Source organism: Olea europaea, unplaced genomic scaffold (genome assembly GCF_002742605.1).
Source record: "Olea europaea var. sylvestris unplaced genomic scaffold, O_europaea_v1 scaffold204, whole genome shotgun sequence".
Lineage (NCBI taxonomy): Eukaryota > Viridiplantae > Streptophyta > Magnoliopsida > Lamiales > Oleaceae > Olea > Olea europaea.
The window spans coordinates 229,632-255,572 of record NW_019238304.1 but is presented as its reverse complement, the minus strand read 5'-3'; the positions used below and the strand labels follow the sequence as shown (position 1 = coordinate 255,572).

The 25,941-nt window shown below is 29.7% G+C and overlaps 1 pseudogene; it reads right to left on the bottom strand.

Moving 5' to 3' along the window:
* Nucleotides 1-997: 997 nt before the first annotated feature.
* On the bottom strand, nt 998-24,032 carry LOC111379844 (annotated as a pseudogene).
* Nucleotides 24,033-25,941: the final 1,909 nt, after the last annotated feature.

The following is a 25,941-nucleotide window of genomic DNA, read 5'->3' as shown; positions in this document are numbered from 1 at the left end:
TTGTTTTCAATTTTGAGTTTCGTGAAACACTTAAAATATGTTTGGTATAATATTTCTAAAAAAGTATTTTCAAAATTAAGGTTAAACTTATAACATAAAATTCAAAACGCGTTTTTGATATTTTGAGTATTTTTAGAATGAAAACACTTAAAACACGGAAAACAAGCATTTAAATAATTTTAAAAAAAATAAAAATATAAAATTTTGATAAATAATATTTTAAAAAATAAAAATTTTGATAGAATAAATTCTAAAATTTTGAAAAGCTAAAATTCTAAAAAACAACAATAAAAAATTTTGAAAAAAACATAAAATTAGAAAAATTTTTAGAAAAACAAAAATTATATATAAAAAAATAGATCAAACACTTGATGATTATATATAATAAAAAATATTTAAATGAACACAGGTAAAATATTTTCATTCAATGTGCAATAGAAGCCATACCCTATCGGTCAGGATTCAACACAGTAATGTATTTGAATCAATCAGCAACAAGGCACGAACAACCATGTGACGACACAAGCATCATTAATGCTTGTTGTTTCACGATCTGTCAAAACTTTTGACAACCTCAATTGCTTTATTGTCTGCTTGCCTCTCAGTTGCCTCAGTCTCTTGTTCCAAATGTGAGGGAGTCTAAATAGTAATATGAAATGTGCTGGTCACGAGTGTTAGGGTGGTGCTTAAACATTTGGGCAGGCTCAATGAAAAAGGCAACTGTATTAGTCATTGGATGATGTTGACTTGACAATTATTTCCACAGATGTCTATATAGTATTAAGAAAGAATATAACCAAGCAATGCAACATGGAAAATCGGCATTAACAAGTACTTTAGGTGACTTGATTACGGTCTTCTCACCAAGTGAAGCAAAAGTGACTGAAAGAAAATGCACACCATAAAGTTTATTTGAAGTGATGGACAAACATTAACTCACATATGTGTACAGATCTAAAAAAATAGTAATATAATACCTGCTAATTTTTCATTGTTCTCAAGCTTTATCCACATGGTCGTACTGTAGTAGGGCTTTATCTCCAAACTCAACTTGACGATTGTCTTCATCAAAATAACAATCAAAATAGGATCTGATGACTTCGTTTTTGTTCTTTATGTAGAGAAATTTCAGCTTCTAGAATGATTTTGCATTCAAAAAGTATTTTACAACCTGCAATAAAAGAGCATTTCTAAATTAGCATGTTGGAAAGGTCAAATTTTTACCTAATAAAAATGAATAAATTGTACCTTAAAAATGTAAAACTTTCTAATTGAGATATGTGCACACATAATTAATTTAATTAGTATGGTTCTAAGTTCTAATCCAACACATTCCTCTTCTTTCGAAGAAAACCATGACTAAAAAGATGATTTTAACCCATGTAATAAAAAAAAAAAAAAAGGACCATCTAATGCAAAGTCTACTCTCTCATTAGCTATAGATCGGAAAATAGAGTCAAAGGATTATAAGAGGAAAACCTTCCAAAATGCTTCAGATGGGCTTGTACAAAAATGCTATGGCTAGTCTTTTAGGGTAATGATTTTGTAGTATATCGATAGTATCTTGAGCAGAGTTGATGGGGACATTGTTGCTTAAAGACCATCATGTGAAGTTTATCGACCATGCCATCTGTTTTTGACTTTCTGGAAGATTGAGTATGGCATTTTTTATTTATGTAGCGATACCATATTCTGCAAAGATATAACAGATTCCATAATATTTTCTTTGTCTAAAAATAGAGAGACGAGAACTTCATTTAGATATCTACATTCCAAGTCTTAGAGTATGAACGGTTCTCCCATGACTAAAATGAAAATTAGCTCTGCATACCTTCCCCGTCTCATCTTTAATTGCAACTTCAGGCTAGCAGATTACAAGCATTTAGATGATCGATAACATATGAAATATGATCGAAATCCAAGGATAAACAATATCATCATTGATACCGCTCATTATAAGATACAATAGGCATTTAATGAAATTAAAATTTGAGGGTGATAAATACACATCAATCAACATCATTTCAAGAACTACAAGCAATACGAATAGGAAAAAACTATTTCTACAACAAAAAAAACCAGCTAGCTTACTCTAAGCATCCATAAGTGTTAAATCCCTAAGCTTTATAGTTATCTAACAATATAAGAACAACGGATGTGATTTGACATTTTCAATAGAGAAAAAAATTTAAATAATTTAAATAAAACTATGACAAATGATGACACTCTGTGATTATAAAACAAAGTAGCATAGTTAATGTTAGTAACCATTATAGTATACGGGACTCACACTCATCTACAAAATGAAAATGGATATTCATGCAAGCACACATTATATAGCATGCCTTAATTTTATTTATTTTTTTTTGTTGATTAAAGCATTGATAAAGTGGAATTGTAACATACCAAGTGAACATACTACTTCAACTGCACAATCTTTACTGTATTTGTTCTGTTTCATTGGACAATGAATTGCAAAACATGTCACATAATTAGACAAAATACATAGTTTTCCGCTTTCATTGGCTATTATAAAAAGCAAACTTGGTGCATATTTTGTACAACATCCTTTTTATTATATCCATTGTTGAAATTCTGCTCAAGATTCGGTGCACAATATCTCCCATGGTTTTCTTCTGTCATATATTAAAGAATAGTGAAGAGAGACAATCAAGCATCAAGTATTGAGAAGACAAGGAAATTCAAAATTTAAAAGAAAAAAAATTATAATCTTACACAGGTATTTAGCCATGTGACATTAACCATTCCAATTTAAAATACACAAGGTAATAGATACAGATGATACATTCATATGAGCAGTTGAAAACTAAGATAAATAAAAAGATACATTCATATGAGCAGTTAAAAACCAAGATAAACAGAAAGGATGTTCATTTTCACAAAAATCAAAGCTAATTACACAATTTTTTTTTGCTCAATCAAAGGACGCCTGCAAGGCATTGGTTTTAACATTGGCCAATTGGAATTTTATTTGCATTTAAGAAATCACAACAAGAAAGAACTATGAAATGTTTCCTTTAGAAAGAATGAATGAAAAATCGTATTTCGTATCATAAATTTTACCTTAAAACAAAAGCCAGTAGCGCAACTTTCTCAAACCACGCAAAACAAATACTTCGTCGACCAGGGACATGTCGCCTTCTGTACAAAAAGGGACGAAACGAAAGTAAAGAAGAAAGCTACAGGCTGTGATACAATAAAGGTAGAGGCAACAAGTTCCCTATAGCAAGAAAATAAAAACTGAACTAAAATTGACTTAAAAATATTTATCTTGAACGAAACAAAATTACAATCGATATAGTTCAAAGAGCCTAAATATAAATTGAACGCCAAAAAAGATAAATTGAATGAAAGATTAGAAAAAGTCAGTAATTTTTACCTATTTACAAATTTCATTGAAATAATTTGAAACACACAATAGAGCATGGGTATGAAGCGTACGTATGATTGGAGATATACATAGGAGATTATAATATAATTTTTTCCTTTTAAGGTCTGATTTGATTGTGAAGAAATTGATCCAAAAGCAGAGCACATATGAAAGTTTAAACATAATGTTGAATAACAAAAAAGAAAAATTAAACAAAAGATCAATAATTATTGTAAATTATCCTAAAATGCGTGAATAATAAACAAGTAAAATTTAACTTTAGAAGCAATTAAAATTACAGAAGTGTTAATTAATGCAATAGATAAATGTGTAATGGTAAAAGTTAAAAAAGCATAACATTAAAATTATAGAACGGTTTAAGAGATTTATCAACCTTATTGAGAAATTATTGATGCTAACCGTTATTAAAATACATTAATTTGCTCCTTTATAAAATGTGACTCTAACACTTTGAAATCTCATGTGTTAAGTAGTGTCTCAAATTTGCTATCGAACAACCTATATTTATTCTCATGTATAGAAATATTTAAAATAAACAATTTTAAAGTTATGAATATAGTATTTTACATTGAATTATGATAAAGGAATCTTACTATATTTTAATAATCTTACTGTATTTTGATAATTCGTTAAAATTAGGACAAACAGGGACGTAAAAAATATTTATTGTGACAGATATTTGATGCAATTTTTCGTCTGTATAAATTTATCTTCTTTGGTGAAACTGATTCTAATGGATATTCGAAAACGAAGTATTCTATGTATTTGAGAAAGAAAACTCCAGAATTTGGCGTATGAAAAAAATAGTTTGATGTTAGATTATACTAATACTGTAAATATAAAATAAAATTAAATATTATAGTAAATTATTGATATGCTTACTCATTCTTTTGACAAAGTAGATACAGTATGATTTTCAATTTCATATATTTATTTCTATATTTTCTTAAACTTGGTTTGCTGAAGAAAATGTCTGTAGAGATTAATAATGATTCCACTATAGTCAATACTGGTTCTGCGTGCTCTCATTTCTTTCAATGTATGAATGTTGTGGCTGCAATCATATATATGATATTTCCACTTTCAAAAATCAACAAAAAAAAAAAAGAAGAAGAAACCAAGTGTTGCCTGGATATGCTAATGGAATTAATAAATAGTTGTATATTATTCACGGTCGAGCAGATACAAACAATTCTCCCTTTATGTATTGTTGTAATGCTTTGAAATTAGTTGCAGAATGACCAGTTCCTTCTTTCATATTTGTATACCAATGAACACATTCAGTTTCGAATCTAAGGTCCATGATTGCATATTCTTTAGAAAGCAGGGGAGAACCGTCGGTAATAAGTCTTATCAATAGCTTTAATTCTATATCAATATGCTAGTAAAAAAAATGTAAATTAGATATTTTAATAATAGAGAAAAATGAATTATGATTATTAAATTTTAATTACCACAATATTTATATTTTTTGTTTAATCTAGTATATTTTCTAGCAATTGTCTTTCGTACAGATTGTCGATTACATCGTTCCAACATGCACTGTATAAGAGAATTTAAATTAGTGTTAAATGAGTAAAATACAAATTATAATATTTAAGTTAACAAGGTAAAATTGAATATCTTACCCTGATGGATTTTGTAATAACCATTCTCTAATGTTTTTGTACGTGTCGATGTTATAGTTTTCTAAAGTATTAGTTGGCATTGTTGATGAAGATTGTATCTGTTTTTCCTTACCTTTTTTCTTTCATCGACCTTTCCACGTCTTCAATATATTCAGATGTTGAAGGGATTTCGAATTCAATTGAACTTGTATGAGGAGGTACATCTCATTGTATAGAGCTGACAATCGTTTCCATGTGTGATTTCCAGTTGGATAACTGATTCTGCATACTTTGATTTTATTCATCAATGTAAGATTTTACTGAACTGGAATTGGTATCCACATAAGATTGCATGCCCTGAAAGTAGTCTTGTTGGCTTTTTTACTGATGTTCAAAAAATTGTTTTTGATTGTCAAGAATCATTTGGCAGTGAGCTTCTTGCTTTTCAAGAATTGCATGATAGCGAGTCTCTTGTTTTGTTGATTCTTCAATCATTTGTGTTTTTAATATGTCATAGAAACCAAATACATCTGACACTACTTGTTGTCTGTATATGTTGAACATCTGATTCATATCTTGTTTAGTTATATAGTTTGAGCTACTAGAAGAAGTAGATCCAATTCCAACTGAAGTGCATATAGTTGTTTCTTGCATATGTATGTTATTAGCTGGAATTTGTTGTGTTACATTGTCGAATTCACCATTGACAATGCCGTCTAGTATATGATGTTGGTAGTCAGCTGGTAGTGAAAGATTTGTATACCAGAATGGTTTTAATTCTTCTTCAGTAGGATTCAGTACTACAATTACTTCAATCTATAATTGTAATAAAATATTAGATTTATTTTTTAAAATTTATTTATAAATAATTAAATACAGATTTAATTATAAATTAAAATAAATCAAACCCCTTGAATAGCCAAAAATTGTTTAATGATTTGTTCCGTTAATACTATTTTGGGCTTCCATTTATGTATTCGTGGACACTGTAAGCTTTTACGGGTACGACGTTCAAATTGCCGTCCAATTTGAGGAAAAACTTCATATATCCAATACTGAAATAAAAGTAAAAAAGAAATATTAAAGTTTTTATATGATTAAATTATATGTAAGAGAGAAAAAATACCTGGAATGCAGTGGATAACCATGTAATGAATATTTACAATCTGTTTGGGCATTTGTTGTATCATTCGTACTCTTTCGAGGTGTGATTCTTGCAATGAATTTAATAAAACAAAATATGTCTCACGTCCCCATGGATACATAAGAAACTCATCAAGTTGTTCAACCATTCAAAGAGTTCTAAAATTGATGTGCCTTCCATTTGGTTTTAAAAAGGCATTCGACAAGCATAACTAATCCTAACTTGAATTTATCTTCTCGATCTTGACACGTGGAATAATTCAGAAAGTCTTTTCATAGTAATTCTTTTTGTACCATTGAAGTATTCATCCCTAAGTCGAGTATTACAAAAATTGAGATCAACAGCAACTTCATCGCATGGTAACCCAGTGATTATACAAAATTCTTGCATGCTAAAATGGGCCACATGATAGTCTAATCGTACCCAAACTTCATTATTTTTGACGTAGTTGATAAGTCTCATTATGAACTCATGTATTAATTTGCTACTAAATTTTTCATTTTGTTCTTTATACATACTTCCATAGATAAATCCGTGAAAGTGACTGCAAAATAAAGAAGCTTGATCGTCTCCATCTATAAGTTCTGCAAAATCTTTAAAATACTGATGATTTGCAAATTGAGTAATGGTAGCAGGGAACCATTGATCTGGAGATAATATGTATTATAGCGAAATCTGCAAAAATTATTAAAAAACTATTCATTAATCATAAAATTTATATATATATATATAGAAATCTAACCTAATTTTTGTACATGGCAATAAAAAGGTACATGATAAGAATCACATATGCTTGATAATAAAGAACCCTAGTATTGAATATTTTGTTAAAGCACGGACAACTATTTACATTCTTTGGTTTAACTCCCAATCTAACTTACTCACAAATTCTTCATCAATGGCTATTTTCCTTAATGGAACGTTGAGTACTCATTACAATGTGGTTGTTTGAAAACACTTGGGTGTCCATTTGAAATGAGGAATTTGAGCAGTGTAACTTAACTTCAAGGCATTGTACTACTGAACAATGCTCTAATAGATATTTCATTAACTCAAACTCTGTAAAATTCAAAAACTCCTTAATCAATACTACATGTAGTTATATCCAATACTGAGGTTCAATATTTTCAAAATCTAGAAGCTTATCCTGCATATGTATGCTTCTGATAGTACCTAGAATTTTCTCGTCCACTTCCAAGGAAGGAAGTGAATATTATAAAAATGAAGCTCTTCTTCAAAGAAACCAACATCTTTCAGAAAATCAGCCTTTTATTACATAGAATATTCTAAGCTAACGTTGTCAAGTGAATAAACTGATTGTTGAATCTTAAAAAGATTAGGTAAAGTAACATCACAAGTAGGCATATCCTGTAAGAAGTTACAAATACACATACAAACTAACAAGTGATATCTTTATTCTTAGATTGGATAAAAAGCATGTGATCAGTACTTCGAGAGAAGTGGACCATTAGAAATCAATAGAAGGTAAAAATGTTATCTACATTGTGTATATATCTAAAGCATTAAGCCCTATGAGCAACAACTACTAAGATAGTTCTAGAAACGCAATTCTCAACAGGTAAAAAAAGACCCTAGCATTTTAACAAGTTTGAAACAAATTGCTTCCTTGGGATAAACTATAATGCAAGATACTTACAAGATACCACCCTCCTCCATTGCCTTCCCTACTACTACTATTTGAAGTAAAGATAAAGAAAACTCATCATTGCTGTAAGATTTCTCCTCATATGTAAATGGGTTTCTTCTTTTAGATTCAATTACATAGTTGGTTTGGTGCATTTTTTTCCTACCAACTTTTGTCCACAGATGATCGAAGGTTGTCAACCATTTTCTAGAAGACAGGAAATTAAGGTCGCCAAAGCATACATTGCAAATGAGTGCCCTCCTTTTAGAGCTCCAGTGAAACTTTATGCTCGACTGCGAGCGTAAGCCTTTGAAATTTATTTAGTTTTCAATACATCTAAGATGGATTTACATTTAGTATGAGCTCCAATGATTTCAAGTAGAGACTCTATCTTGTGCTATAGAAATGAAATTTAAGCTTTTGTTCACAATCGATTAATGACTAATTTGCTTGGCAAAGTTACAATGAGATTGCATTTCTTTTCTTTATGTTTTTTAAGTACAATCAATTTATGATGGAACACACCATCTCCTTTCATCTCTACATCTTATCTTGAGATTTTTTCTAGTCTTTCTAATTTTTTATGTTCTGCTTGAATTAGATTCATTCGTTCCCATCGGCTACCAAAGATTGAACATTTAATAAATTTATTGATTGGTCAAATTTCTCTACTCTTTGTGTCAAAGTGATTCTCCCTCTTTGTTTATCCCTAATAGCTTGGCCAATGGAATGTAGTAATTTCAGGATTGGATTTGAATTTTGATTCATAATTAAGGATTTCCAAATATTAGTTGTAGATAAACAAGGCAGACTCATTTCATGTTATTTTCCTTATCATCTTTCTAATTGGAATACATGAATCCATAACTTATAGTTCCTTTCAATCAGATTTGTGGAACAGAGAAGTTCTGTATTAAAAGTTTAGATTTAGGATTGGGATTCATTGCCATTTTTTAATCCATAATGCCATCCAAAAGAAGGCAAGAAGTTTTTACCCACTCATTCAAATCTTATGCGTAAATAGCATCCAAATTCCAACATGTGAAACAAACTTTCCTTCAGTTTTCTGATCGAGATAAGTATACTTATAATAACATAAGAACCCCAGTACCTCAAATCTTAGTTTTGCTTCTTTATCTTGTCACTTGTGTTTGTGGATGCTTGTAAAAACTTCAAGTTAACATGACACATTATGCTTTCCTTGGTTTATTTCTATGAGGTTAGAATCAATAGTTTCTGTCAGTATAAAAAAACCAAACCGTCAAAAAAAATTACATACCAATATGTATATGAATACAATTACTCATACATCTATTACACAAAAATAAATGTAATCTGTAATTGTTAAAAAAAAATATTATTTTTAAGGCTTAACAATACCAAATTCATGAAATCAACAAACATGAGCTAACTAAAACCGTCCAAAATCATTCCAAACTAATCATAACACTGGAATAAATCGACAAATATGAGCTTAGTTGGAATTTTCAACACATTAGGAAAGAAGATGAAGAAAGATACTACTTACTGGTATATGTCTCATTTTCCTTAGATTCTTTCGAACAAAAAAATTAAAAGAAATCGCAGATTCAACAATGAAACTCCAAAAAGCGGAAACTATGTACAAAAGAGGAAGAAATTGAAGTAGAGAAGATAATAATTACTGGTATATGTCTCAATTGCCTTAGATTCTTTTGATTTTCTTTGTATGATCGTGAGACAAGGCAATTAAGGTTAAGTAGTAGAGAATATGAGTGACCAATGGATGCCCTTTTTTGTATGCTTTTTTATCCTCAAGTAGCAAATTTTCAACCAAATTTTCAACTGAACTTTAAGAATTATGCAATATATTTGGACATAATGTTATAGAAGAATTTAAGAAATTGGAATAAGTCAACAATGATGAGTAATGATAGTTATTAACTGTAGATACGCATAAAATAGAGAAAAATGAAAATTTGATTGAGTTCATTATTTTCATTTTTACAGAAAATGCTCATTAATCAAAATGTGCCATTTTCAGAAATTAAAATGATAATATCTGCCTTTCTGAAGAGCTTTCCAATAATTAAGTTAATTATCCAGAGAAAGACAATGGCACAATGTAGCTAAGGATTATGTTAAGTGAAAAGTCAGTTAGTTAAACAAGAAGATCTTCTAGTATTGATACACAAATAAAATTTTTGACATTAGGTCTGTTGTTTGATCTTAGAAGATGCATTCTATTAATTTCGGTGATTTTTTATTCTTTTGAACCTTCATAATATTTATAAATTGAAAAAATCTAGATTTAATATCGAAAAGGGATTCAAATAATTTTTTTAAAAGAAATGTTAAATCTTGTTTGTATATCATTTATTCAGATCCTCATCAGTATTTAGGTATCTGAGATCGTACCTAGAATACAATTGGAGAGTGTTTTCTAAAGGGCAAGATTAGTCCTATAGTGTGAAGTTCAAATATTTTATGAAAAGATACGAGTCTCATTAGTTTGAACAAGTAGTCCAACTGGTTAAAAAGTTTATTTACTTTACATGAATATTTAGTTTTCTTTAAGTAAAATATGTAAACTATAGTTACGTTGAAGTCATGACAATTACTGGATATTAGTTTTCTGCCACAGGTTGAGTAACAGTGAGGTTTCAGTCGAACTCATAATCTTGAATCTGAAAACAAAACAGGATAATAAAATCAATTCAATAGAAAAAGAACAATAATAGAGATTAATATATAAGAAGAAAATGAAAAAGTAAGTAATAGAGCAACGGGGTGTCTGTCAAATAATAATTAGTAGACTTAATTACTAACATATTTTTATAAAATTAGAAAAGTTATTTCTCCATACAACATAGTTTAGCTATTCATGCCACTAAAGCAAAATTAGCTAAATAATGAAAAATACGCTTAGAGAAGTCAAAGAAACAAAAAAACATGGAGAGCTAATTATGTAAAATATTGATGCTGGATAGTCACTGAATAAAAACACTATGGCGTTTGCCAATTTCATAAGCTTTTTCTGTTGTTAAATATTCATTTCAAATAAAATCAGCTTGAGGAAACCAAAATTTTTAGTAAATAAGTTTCCGCAAAATTGTATTACGAAGAAGGAAAACATAAATTCAAAAGAATGCACCAATATAAGCTTAAGTCGTTAACAATTATCTAGAACTCAGCAGATAAAAAAAAATTACCAAAATAACTTACAAAGAAGCATCAAATCTGCAAAGATCATACTGGGACTATTCCTAGATTTTTCTAATTAAAGAAATAGGTGGACTTATGTTTGATTGGTTGTCTACGAGAAAAATGAATTGGGGCTAAACAGAGGAAGATATTATATTGGGGTTTGCTTCAATAGCATTTTATTTATATTTCGGCTGCAAGTATTTGGGCTATATGTATGCATTTTGCATAAATATAAAATAAATTTTATGCAAATTTAATTTAATTTTTGAAAATAGAACTAAAAAATACAGCGAAATTTGATTTCATTTGATATTTTTTACAATAATGTTGAAATTTGAAAATGGATTAAAATGTGATATGTGCTATGTGTATGAAGTAATTTTTATTTTTTCTAAGTTTATTTGACATGTGCATGTGTGTTAAATGATATTTTTTTTAAGTATATTTATTTTTGTTATTTGTATTGTAGTTATTGGGAAAATTAGATAGATACATGAGAAGCTTTTCCATTCTTGAACACAAAAATTTAACATTAAAATGATAAATACAAATACAGGTATATTTAGCCAATATTGAGGTGGGATTTGGGACAAAGTGTTATTGAATTTGTATTAGTGTATGTATTTAAGCAAAATAAAGTTTTTATAGAGATTTTGATATTATTATATATAATTATGTGTATTCGTTACAAAATCGTCATAACTCTATAAATTGTACAATATTATTGTCTTCATGAAAATTTGGTTATTTTTTCTTAAGAGTATTACGAAAATGAAGTGCGGAGTGTCATTGGTTCGCGCATCACGGAGTGACTCTGCGCTGGGCGCAATTTGAGCACTTCGCGATATGTGAAGTGTGAGCACTTCTGGAGTCTAAGCACTCCACGCAACATGGAGTGCCTTACTCCGTGCAGCGCGGAGGGCCACACTTCACGCAGCGCGAAGTGTGGGCAATACTTCGTGCTGCCCATAGTGTTCTCAACAAACACTTTGAGCAGCGTGGTGTTTAACTTTGTCCTCGGTTAACAAAAAATGTTTAAAATAAAAACAAATTAAACAAGTCAATATGGCTATTTTATTATAGGTTGATGTTAGTGTTTCAACTTAAAATTTTTACTATCACATAAGAACCACTATAGACTTAAGTTTGAAATGCAAAAAATTTAAAGACGGTTTTATGTTTTGCATGGCTTTTTAACATAATAGTATTGGCTAAACTACACATTCTTTATACCATAAATACATTCTAAATTTATTTTCATCACATATTTTTTGAGGATTACCTTTTTCGGTGGTTGATTAAGGGAGATGCTAGTATTGAAAGCTTGCGAAATGAAATGCTTGCCAAAAAGAGAATGATTAAATGGTTGAATGTGTGTAGTGTTTTGAATGTGGGGTGAATAAATGTTAGTAGTTGGAATGTGTAAATGTAAATTGAATTTGAATATAGTTTGTTTTGATTCTTTTAATTAATACATTGGAATTTAAGTGTTCTTATTGTATTTAAAGTTGTATAAATTTGGTTGTTGCATAGCAAATTAGTAATTGGTAAGTTTATAAAGATAGAAAGAAGCTACAAAATTTAATAAATTGTTGAAGTGTTGTTTTGCAAAAATACAAGTTTTATACATTAGCAAAAGTAATAGATTACATATTTAATGGCTGAAATTTGGATTTTTTTTTAATTTAATGTTTTATAACTTTAGCCATTGAGCAAAGAAGCATTTGTGTAATTGAAGCTACAAAATGGAATTTTACAAAAATATAAAGATGGTCCGCACAAGATAACAGATTACACATTGAAACTTCCTAACTTTCTAAAGTAGGAAACTATTCTTAGTTGACATATTCTTGCTGGGAAACTTATTATTGAGTATTGCACTCAAAAAGTAGTCAACTAATCCAAAAGTACAAAAGTAATTAGTGATTTTCAAGTTTCCGAAGTTGGCTCATCGTTCGTTTCATAGCTTTTGTGAGGCTTTTTTGACTTCCGAGTTTGGTTCGTCTGCTGTTTGAAAAAGAAACATTTTCACATTTGTCGTAGTTATTTCTTTACTTTTTGAAGAGAGTGCAGTAATACACATCTTTTCTTTGCCTTTTATATTTTTTTTCTCCGAACTTTCCTGTAGTTCAGCTAGATTGCTTTCATCAGTTGTGATACTCGTAGTTGTAGGAAAGTGCTCGTTTGCAATGATTGTTATGTTAAAGTGTTGAATGCAAAGATGATTTCAAAGTGGTATTCTGGAGGGTTTTGGCGTTTGTGCGTAACCCTCAGATAAAATTGTGCTTCATCTTCACTTTCAATTTTGATCACATTGTCGATTTCTACATTTGATTCCTGTAACAGAACTAAAATGTTAGAGTATTGAAGCAAATATTATTAAAGAATGTTAGAATTTTAATATTACCTTTTCAAAATGGGTCATTATATCATTGGCAATAGTTTCCAATAATGTTTCTGTCGTATCCCCAATAATGCTTGCATTCAACCATCCAGATTTGTCCTCAAGATGAATGAAAGCATTCACTCTATGAATTTTTTTTCGGAAAGCATAGCATGTATTATATATTTTTTCATAAAACATTAATATACATAAAAATTGAATATATGTTTCATAGCATAAGCTACCTTGGAACAGCTTTTGCATGTTCGCATTTGCAAAATTGGCATTTATAAACTTGTCCAAAGTCTACGTTGGATGTTTTCTTGCAGTTGTTGCAAGCCATATACAAAAAAATTTATTTTTGGAAATGATTTTCTACTATGCTTTGCCCCAGTAAAATTTTTTCTTAAAAAAAATATTATTTATAATTAACAAATAATAAAAGGACATAGCTTTGGCAGGCTGACAACAACAAATGACTTATTTTCTACAACTTTCTCAAGTCTTTCTTTGTTAGCCTCCATCTTGTAAAAAAAAAAACATAAAAATATTAATAAAAATAATTCGTTTATTAATTAATTTATTATTATTTTTTTTGTATTAATGAAACATATTTTAAGAACTAGTTTTTATAGTCTGCAACAGCTAATTTATCAGAATTAATAAAGATAGCGCTATTGACTTTGGTTGAAAGAGTAACGCCTGTACAACAGCAAAAATATTAATTAATATATAATTGTAATTTTTAAATGTAGCAAATGAATAGGTATGTAAGATTATATCATTGAATGAAGACACCTTAGCCCATATAATGGGTCTATTTGCAAGATTTTCATGAATTGTAATACATTCTCGATCAACAAAACTATCCCAAGGGTTAGCATCATTGTCTGGCATTGTTTGTCCATCAATATAACATCCTGAAGAGTGGCTTGTGTACCAAAATGGGTTTGAATAATTCGTTTTTGTCTAACGTCCACAGCTACACCTATAACACCTACAAGGAAAAATATTTTTGTGTATATCACATATAGTTAATTTGAAGATGATCATAAGATAACTGTAGAAGATTGTAAAATACATGACAATAAAGCGAAGTATTATAAATCTTACTGATGTTGATATTTTTATCCATATGTTGATCTAATTCATCAAATGGAGTAAGTTGATACTGTGAGAAGACAAAATTCTAGTTATTCTCGTGCAATTCTTCAATTTTTGTTCTTCCTGTGATGATCTAGATTTTTTCATCAACAAAGCTTCTAAACTGACTTTTGTTATCTTTCACTGTTACATTGGACAGGACATTTGTTTTCCCCAAGTCCAGCTGATTGTTAAGTGCAGTAATATTTGCATCATACAATGTTGCTGTAACTTGATTACCCTGTTTCACATTAGTGAAGTTGGAAGGATTTATAAAATATACAGATATAATAAAAGTTTAAAATTATGAAAAATGTTATTACTTATGTACCTCTAAATCCATGAGGACAATACTTTGGTATCTGGTAGTTGAATTACGAGCAGTCTTAGGTGATTGCTTTCCTACAATGACTACTTTTGTAGACCAATTCATTCTTGAAGTTCCAATCTGTGGGATTAATTTATATGATACACAGACGAAAAAGTTTTTTTTTTTTTTTTTTTTTTGGAAGAGTTGATAAGTAAAGATGAAGTGTATGTGCATGAACTTCAATAAGGTATGTATGCTATTTATAATAAATACTTGTGACAAAGAGATATTTAATAAATATTTTGAATTTGTTTATACACAATTTGGAAAGTAATTGTAGTTACGTGTCGGTTCAAAAATCTATTATGTGAAGCTAACTATACTCAGATAAGTTATTATTATACTTGTTTATTCATCATTTAATAGAAAGAGAAGATATAATTATACTTGTGTATTCATTCAAGGAATAAAAAAGATCCTGCTATTAAATATCTAATCTAATTTTTTAAAGTAACAACTATATTAATTAAATAAAATCACGTAAATTTTGTTTTATTCTTGTTTATTTATATTTTATATTTATTAATTTACAATTTTAAATATCAATATTTGTAATTAAATATTTATTTTTTTACATACGAAGGAACGATAGTTATTTTGTTTTTGTTTATTTATATTTTATACTTTATTTGTTAATATAAAAGTTTTAAATATTAATATTTGTAAATTGAGATTATATATATGTTATTTGAAAAGTACAATTTAAAATTTTGTATAAGTGAATATGTAAAAATAAAATTTTTATTATTATTTGACATAGAACGTTTATTTTTTACTCCTCGATTCAATTACTATTATTTAGTTAGAGTAATAGGTAATACAAAAAAATTATATAGAAATAAATATTACTTATTATTTATAGAATAATAGCAGAACAAACATTACATACTTACAAAATTATAAGAACATTAGAAGATTGTTTTATAATAAAAATAGGAATGGAAATAAAATTCTCTTCAATTACGAAAAAGAAATTCGACATAAGAACCAATAGTTTACAAGTTCAATATTTATTAGCGGCAGTCGTCGTACAAGTTACGACTATTTGAAACAATAAGAAAGACATAAAAATATTTAAAGAAACCTTTGAACCGAAAAATCTTCATTAATCAAATACTTAGTTGACGTTTAACTGAAGACTCAACATTAGGCTGCCACATTTGCACATTACGTGGACGGATATGCTGTACAACTATTTATTTGTCAAAAAAGAAATAAGGATTTCTTTAGTCACCATTTTTTCGAAGGCAAGAAAGTGAATCTGCAGCAGTTGCTAACATGATAGAGCTGGTGAGGAAAACCTTTTCAGAGAGTTCAGTGCCTAATCATTCAAAAAAAATTGTAGATTGAGAAGCCCTTTTCATCTTTCATTTTTACTAAACAAACAAGGTAAGTCAATATAAACGAGAACCAATATTTATTATTCAAGAGCAATTTCCTACTCACAAGCACAAGCATAAAACTGAGACACTGCATTTTGCATTCATTAAATTTAATAACGATAAATAGATGAACGAAGTGTTAATTTATCCAACTGATCAAATTTGAAACTTAAGTAATTCATAAAATTAAAACCAAACCGTGCCACAGTACAGCCATAAATCCTTAATAATTACTTTTTAAAGAAAAAAACAACTATAATAGCAAAGAATTTTATATAAGTATATAGCATATTACATTTTAATATAAGTTTAAGGTTAAAAACAATAAAAAAAAACTTTAAATTTGAAATGATTGTCATTAATTGCTAAATTTTAACCACGAGCCATGTATAGAAGTATCTATATATATGAACAATTATTTACAGAATTAGAATGAACAAATCAAGAAAATAATAATAATTGATTGTAGTAAGTAGCCTATCAATTTGCGAGTAGTATTCTACTATTTTCTATTTACCCCTTTATTGTTACAACAAAGGACTTGGAGTTCCGCCTCATAAATTCAAGCTAACAGCATGACTAAGGAAATTGTCGAACACATTGTAGGTCTACATACTATTTAAAAACATGCAAAACTATACTATATTTAGTTTGCTTAAAATCATTTTCATCGTAACTCGAAAGTTTTGATTAATCATGGGGATATTCATTTTTTTCCGCTAGCATGTAACTGTAGGGAAAAAAGTGTGGAGAAATCGTTAATTAATTGTAGGCAATATTTCCTTTTATTTTACAATATAGAAGCAATTTGCCACTAGTTAAGAAGAATAACAACATTGTAGTCACTACAAAGTTTGATGCAACAAATATAAAATTGTGCGTATTCCATTTCCATAAATAAATGAACAATAAACAAGTAATAAAAACGATAGACTAACATTGAAAGAAAAAGTTATATGCTACCTGCAAAAGAGGCATGGCATAGTAATATTTTTGCATTCAATTGATAGTACAAAAAAGAAAATAATAATTTGAAAAAATTACTAAATACTTATTGTATGTGAGTTCAATAACGAAGTAAGAATTTTTTGGCCCATATTTAATAAATATGTATGTATATTTTTCATCAAAAATATTTTGTTTCCTATGCAATTTGATATTCAACACAACTGAATTAAAATCTACAGCCAGCATTTAATTATATCTATTTAATGAATTGTTAAAAAAATAACTAAAAAGCTAAGAGAAAAAATAATTAATGAAAAAGAGAGGAGACATACTTTATTGTGTTTAAACCCTTTACGTAGTAAAAAACATGTAGCATTCTAATCTCATCTTTCTTAACCCGTTATAAAGAATTTTGTTGAGTAGTAGTAGTATTTGCTTGTAGTATATTATATGTTGCAAAAACTGCTATGCTGCGGCCCTATCCCTTTAACAATTTCGAAGTCTTAAGGTCGAAGCATTATAACTGCAACACGGCTCAAAAACATATAGATTAGTAAATAAGCAACATTTCTGATCTAAGAATTAGCTACAAAAGAAAATAAAATACAAAGGCACACTTTCCTATATTGATTGAATCTATATGTCAGCAAAAAAAAAATGGCACAGATTATAAATATTAAATCTGTATTCAAAACTAAGTTTATGAATATTATTACAAGTATAACAAACCTGTATTGCTTCAACGATATCTTCTATGGATGTATAAACAAAAGAATTTCGTTATACACTACATTTTTAGTGTATCTGATGTGCAAAGTTTCATCAGTTGATAGATTAATTAAAACTTTTAGAGACTTGCATGTTTTAACTCTTGACAGTGCTACATAAAATTGACCATGACAAAAAATTGGCTCTGAAAGATATAAACCAACAAAATCAAGCGTTTGTCCTTGTACTTTATTTATCGTCATTGCATATGTTGCCTGATCTAATTTCATCCAGAATGACATTTTTCTCAAATTTTTGACAAGTTGTGTTCCGTTGCATAACCCTTCAGAAGAATTGATGTTTCGCAACAACATGACATAACAATTCACTTTAAGTTTTAACTCATGTGGTAGAATACCATTTGAGGTCAAACTATTAAGAAAATCTTCTTGTGAGCTTTGTTCTAATTTATCGATTCTTTCATCAAAGCTATAGTATGTAAAAATTTCACCAGGATTCTATTCTAACAAGATCTTGTTAATATGATCAACACATTCATTTTTAGGCGTAAGAATGACTCGATTTGCCATCGTATGTAAATTGTCAGCATATGTTTCTATATTTGGAAAAACATAATGTATTAAAGTTTTTAAAGATTTTATTTCATCCTCAAACTGTACAATTATACTGCTTGGAAGCTGAATGCAATTACAAGAATGTTGTTGCCCTGTTTCGTTTCTAATTCTTAACAAGTAATCACAAAATGTAGGATCAAACTTTGTCCCCCATATTTTCAACTAATGGTAGACGTAATAATAGAGGCCATAAATCAATGAAGATTAAGCTTGCTTTAATTATGTCTTATTTTTTCCCTCTTGGTACTACTTGTAGAACTTGTCGAAAATCCCCCCCCCCAAGAGCCATAACTTTACCATCGAAAGGTAAGTTACAATCGTTAATATCTTTTATCCATAGCCTCAACAGCACACCAGTTTACCATGGGAGTTTCATCCCAAATTATTAACTTGCACATTTTCAACAATGTTCCTAAAACATATTGTTTACTAACAGAGCTACTTATTTCACCTACTGTTTCTAAAGGAATTTTAAATATTGAATGAGTAGTTCTACCTCCAGGTAGAAGGAATGTAGCTACTCCAGAAGACGTAGTTGCCAAAGTGATTGCATTTTGAGACCTTACAGCACTTAGCAATGCTTTATATAAAAATGTTTTAACTATGCTACCTGGACCATTGATGAAGAAGCACCACTTGATCTCAATGTTATTTTTTCCATAATCATATCATATGCAATTTGTTGTTTGTTATTTGAACTTGCTGCACAAATATAATTTTCTTCAATATTCAGATTTGTTGTTTCATCTTCAACCATTCTCCTCAATTTATCATTTTCGTACATATCTACATTAAATGATACTATTTTATAGTCGTTTATATTTTTACTTAAAGATTCTAATATACAACTAATATCCTTTAAAGCCCGAAGTTCAGCATCATGTGAAGGAATATTTTCATGTATATAATCATCAATCATACAAGATTTGAATTTATTCCACAATAATTTTGGATCATTAGGGCTGCTGCAGAGGGTAAGAAGTGTAGCAAAGACACATCTTAAAGAAATAGGCATTTCATAAATAATAGCTTCAAATAGACATTCTTCACAATTATTATCTCCACTCAATAAACCATGTAGAAGCACTGCTTCTCGATACATAACAACAGGAACTCCATTTGAAGTTCGTAAATTTTGAAACGATGTTGGACCTCGAATATGATTCAAAAGAACACAAAGAAAATATCGTTCTTCTTCAGATGGATTTACCATGACAATTTGTCCTATAACAACCTGTTTCTTTCTGCGAGTCCAAATTTTCTTATTTGTGTTCCAAACAAAATATGCTGGGAAATCTCTATACAAAAGTGTACGTACAAACTCATTTTCTTCATTCATTCGAAAAAATTTCGTCAACATTGTTCTTTTTTATTTTTATTTTCAACAACAGTAGATAAATCATCTTCATTGTCATATGTTATTTGCTGATGATTTTCGATACGAAGCTGTAAAGAATAAACTGCTAGACAAATTTCTGGCATATTAAAGAAAAAAAATCCTCCACATAGTTTTAGGTGGAGATATCCATCTAGCAGATTGATAAGTAGAAATTTCATCTATATCCTTCTTTGTTTCATTTGTAAGAACTGAAAAATTAATACGATCATATCCTTTGTAAACATACTTATACAAATACTTTACAGCTTTGATAGAAGAACATAATTCAACATTAATGTGACAGTCAAATTTCGCACTTAAATAAGGATTGTATGGTACAACCCATCGGTTATCTAACATTTGGCCCCTAACTTGAACAGAAATATTAGTATCACGATACTTATACAAACGGATATGTTTAACCAAATACAATAATACTTCAAAAATCTCTAGGGTATTTATATTTACAAATTTATTTGCCTCCATGCATTTTTAGGATTTAAATTTTCACAAGGACCATACACATTATGTCTAACAATAACAGAATAAAGATGAGGGTATTTGTTTTTGTTAGGAATTTCACACGATACTATCCTATCAACTTCTTCAGCACAAATAATTTTATTTCTAGAGTTAAATATTAACAACATATGCGCATGAGTAAGTTCTCTTTTCTGAAATCCAATCACGTATATATGTGCAATAACATGACCTAAGATACTTGCTTTGGATAAATCATGTTTCAATTTTTCTAATTTTGCTCTAAATATACGTATAATTAAATCTGGTCGTTTTTGAACTTCATCATTGTTTTTTTGTTCTTGTTTAATCTGTGGCCAATTCGAATTATATGTTATAGTAAAAATATATCCGCTTTTCCATAACGTTGCACAAAAGTCATTACATCCATATATCTTCTTAGCACATCGCGAGGCCCATATGTTAACGATTGTGGTAAAACAAAATTTCTTCCAACTTAGCTTCCTCTTGTTTCCCCATATTGAACACTATCTACAATACCTTGGTAAAGTTCAGCATGAATTTTTTTTTGTTATTACGAAAATAATCTAATTTAGTAGTTTCAATCTTAACGTACATATCTACAACATATTGTTAAAATAATCTACCGACGTGAAGCAACATAGACTTACTAGAAGACCTAATCTGTAATTTATATGAATAATATACTCGACAAGATACCTGAGTACGTTTTTTTGCTTCATTGAGCACTACAAAACTCAAAGGAAAACTAAATTCAATATTTCTTGATAACATAAGATAACGTTAAACATAAAACATTCTAGCAAAAGATATATTTACAAACCTTCATTCTCTTTTTCCATAATTTCAGCTACAGAAGTAGTTGTGTTAGAAAAAAACATCCAATGTGGACATACGTTCAGGCTAAAAGTACATATTTCTACGTCTCTCAATACCTTCATGCCAACCAAATTCCCCATATGGAAAAAGTAACGGATAGTCCATCATAACACCCATAATAGTAATGAACTTTGTGTGAATCATCAGAATGACCATATATAGTGATATCACGAGCACAAACATTAGCATTTGCATCATCTTCTACCCATATAGCAGCTACTTGAGATGCTGTAAGAGTATTGAAAACTCTTTGATGAAGTCTTGGATCACATCGTATCTATATTTGATGATTATACAAGTCAGTCATATCACTTAAAGATCTAAAGAATTAACTGTATTGATTTGTTTTTAAAATTTTGATTAAATCAATCAAAGTAGATTCAACAAAGTTAGATGAAATTTTCATACGATTTTCAACTTCGTTTTCTATATCGTAAAAATATAACTGCATATAAGAAGGCGTATTATTTTTTTGCATAAGTTTGTTTATATAATGATGTACTTGTCCTTGCTCTGAATATGTAAATACTTTTATATGTTTTAAAGAGTTCTTTATCGTACTTTACATCAAATGAAGTGAAAGCAAAATGATTATTATCTTTAGAAGTAAATAAATTATATAGTTGAACTGGTGAATCACATATAAAAAGTTTAAATTTTCCATCAGAACAACAAAAACCATTACTTTCTCTATAAAATTTGCGTGCATTACAATGTTTACAATAATTGGATGTTGGCAATACACGTGCAATATTATGTGTTTTTTGATTTGAAGTTGAAGCGTCAGAATTTTGATGCATTATGGATTCATGTAGCTGAGTAACATTAGAATAATTATTTTCAGATAACATAGGATCATTTCTAATTTTATGATAATCACTACAATTATTTCTAACTCTTATTCTCATTTCTCTCTCTCTCTCTTTGAACTCGTTGTTGGCGATTGAAGGTTCTATACAACTCATTCCCACTTTCAAACGCAGCATCAAAGTTAACAATAATATGGTCTTCATGAATAGACGTTTCCAAAATATTCATCACGATAGCAGAAAGAACTATTAAATATTTCAACTCCAATCTAAGCTATGATCTAAAATAATTCATAAACATTATTAGCAAATGTATTAAACCATTCATACACAAAAACCAAAATATACAAAAATTAAAAATTAGTTACAACAAACTATTAAAGATATATTAAATTCGTCAACCTTTTAACAATGTAAAAATTATATTAACATCAATCATACAAAGATTTAAATATTAATGACAAACAGACATATGTGGATATGCTTTAAATAAGCAACAAAGAAAATAGTAGACAATAATGTTAAAAAAAAATTAACTATACAAATAAACAAGCAAACAAAAATGAGTTGAAAATACACTAAATTTTTTAACTTTCTTAGGTGCTTAAACTCATGCTAGACAATTAAAGTACTTGTTCAATTCCCTTGCCTTTTAATTTTATGGTTTTTTCAGCTTTTAGAATCACATCCTAGAACTAATTCTTACTTCATTGCCTATACACAAAATACTCTACTCAACAATTACATAACTAACATTATAAACCAATATTGCCCAAAATCACTTAAGGGTACACACTATAATAGTTTAGTTGAAACAAAAGACAGAAAACAAATTAAACAAATAAAAAATTTGAAATTTAAGATGATTCACCTTCCAAAAACACATAGTTTAAATATAACTTTTCAAAACTCTCATTATTCTTATATCAAAAATCATACGCACAAATTTTTTCATTAGTCCAAAGTATTTATAAATACACGGTTAACACAATACTCATTTCCCAGCCAATATTTTTATTTTGACAAACTGCATTTAATGCTTTCTTCTTTCTCTACTTTTTCTAATTTTTATTCATCCACTTCTATAATAAATAATATGTCCATACACAAAAGTAAAAACATTTGAAAATGTTATTCAATCTATCGTTTTAAATTTCTAAATGCCTGAAAAAATAGTTCACCATATCATTCTTGATTATATGTTATTTCTTTTCATCGTGTTCATTCTAAACTATTTTATAATTCCATCAAATGATTACTGCAACAAACTATTTATTAATGCACTACAAAAACAAATTAATAAATCTTGAACAAAAATTTCAACAAGTCTTCAATTACATAAAACAGCACTCACAAAATTTAGCAAAAATTATCACTTCCTTGTTTTCCAAAATCATGAAACAGATCTATGAATAACCATTAGAGTTTATCAAATATTAAGCTTGAACTCCCTTTCCTCCGTCGATAAAAAACCTTCTTTCACAGAATTCTACTTCTTTTTGCAGTTTGGTAGATCGTCCAAAGAAGGATTAATTATTTTAAAAACAATTTACGGCTTTTGTCAAGATAGAAAAATAGTGTCTTCCTTTCATTGAAGAGAGATTTCACAGAATTCAGTTCTCTGTAATGAAACCAGTTTGCTCGTTTTGAAAGTTTTCTTTAATTTATGGGTAGTATGTGATAAAATCATATATATATATATATATATATATATATATACACACATATACATATATATATATATATGTACATATACATATATATATGTATATATATATATATATATATGTATATATATATACATATATATGAACTATATTTAAAGTTGAAGTACGGTATTTCAGTTAAAGATCTTGTTATTGTATTCTTGCCCTAGATCTGCATTTTCTACTCTACCCCCATTCCTCTATTGGGATAGATGATTGAAAATCCTGCTTAGAGATTGCAACTATAGTCAGAGTAGTAGTTCCCATCCATCATCTCCGTCGAGGGATACTGACAAGGCCAAAAACCTTTCTGATATGAATTCGGGGGCTCGTGCTTCCTTTTCCGCTTTGCGGGGGCTTTTCTTAACCATTGGACTTGTTTTCAAGGCCTTCCTCACAGCAGAGGCCACACCCTTTATTACATATATGGCTCCTTCGGGCTCCACGCCAGTGTCTTCGGTCCTCGAACCGAGGCGGTTGATGGGGAGCTTGTAGTTTATGGTGCTTCCTTCCCTATCTACTATGTACGATTTTCCTTCTTTTTGACCCAAATCTTCCTTTTTTCAAAAAGTAGATGAAAAAGTGGACGGGTTTTGAATTGTTCTTAGCTTGGCACGCTTGCTTCCCTCTAAAGAAGCCCAACCGTAAGGCTTTGAAGTGTTAGGTGAATCACTCAATTCTTTCCGTACAGCCCTCTCTCGAAGCAGTATTTCCCTCAGCAGCATTTCCAGTTTATTCTGAACTAACATATAAAGTTTCTCCTAAACCAAAGGATCCCTTTTCTCTTGCGGATTCCGTCCCGAATCAACATCAAAAGCTTTTTAGCTAGGTCAGTCATAGGGTTATTTCCAGTCTAGAATCAACACCAAACAAAGCTTCACCTTTCGGTTTTTCGGTCATCCAGAGGTGTATATTCCCATTCTGCCTGGATCCGGTATCACAAGTCATATCGTTTCTACTTTTTTGGGAAAATCGATTTTCGGGTATCTAGGCATGGTTTATGCCATGATCAGTATAGGCGTCCTTGGATTTCTTATTTGGGCTCATCATATGTTTATTGTGGGCTTAGAGATCAACTTTACGAAGGTCCTATTGTATTCTGGAAGCTCGTAGCAATGGTCCTGATAAACCCCAATTTAGTGCTTCTTCTCCTCCAATAATGCCCCAAAAGCATTTTTTTTTATCGACGCCGAGATGAAAGAAAAGATAGGCAATTTGTCTTTTCAGAGTTATCGCCCCAATAAAAAAAATATTCTTGTGATAGGGCCTGTGCCTGGTCAGAAATATAGTGAAATCACATTTCCTATTGCAAGGGACTAAAGATCTATTTCAGAAGGGGGGCCGGCGGAAATCAAAAATTCTTCGCTACTGAGACCACTTCCAAGTAAGAGCGCAAGCCGACCATACCATCTTTGCTGCGGAGGAACCTACATGTGAAAAAAGAACCGATCATCCAGAGAAAGCCTTGGGAAGGCTTGCTGCCTATGCCAGATGCTCCTTTCTTTGACCAATTGAGATATCTTAAAACAATATTTTTTATTATTTCTTCATTCAAATTCGAAGTGGCACTAGGTATTTGACCAAATAGGATCGTCCAGTTCCTATAGAACCTATCACTAAAATCCCCCTAGAGGGGGATAAGGCTAAGCGGAGCATAGCAGGCTTTTTCTAACTTCTAATGAAAGGACTTTTTCTTCGATTTTTCAATAAAGACGAATTTGAACTTCTTTCTTCCTTATAATAGAAAAAAAGTCACTTTCTCCAAAACCCTCTAATAGCTAAAGGCGTGGGCAATACGACTTTTTGGCCTATTCTTTCGGATTTCTCATAGTTGGTGCTGCTGCGCATTCAGCCATCTTTATGGTAAGAGACTATGATCCAACTACTCGATACAACGATAAGGCCAACTATCCGGAACTATCCTCTTCTATAGACCCTGCATTCGAATAGAACTAGCGCTATGGCTTAGCCGATCTCTGCTACAGTTGTCTTATGCGCTTGGAAAAGATGGACTGGCAAGAGGAGTTAAATGGTGAATCGGGAAGCTAAGCCTTACACACAGGAGGCGTTCACGAGTACTCTCTTTTCTTTTGAGACGACCAATC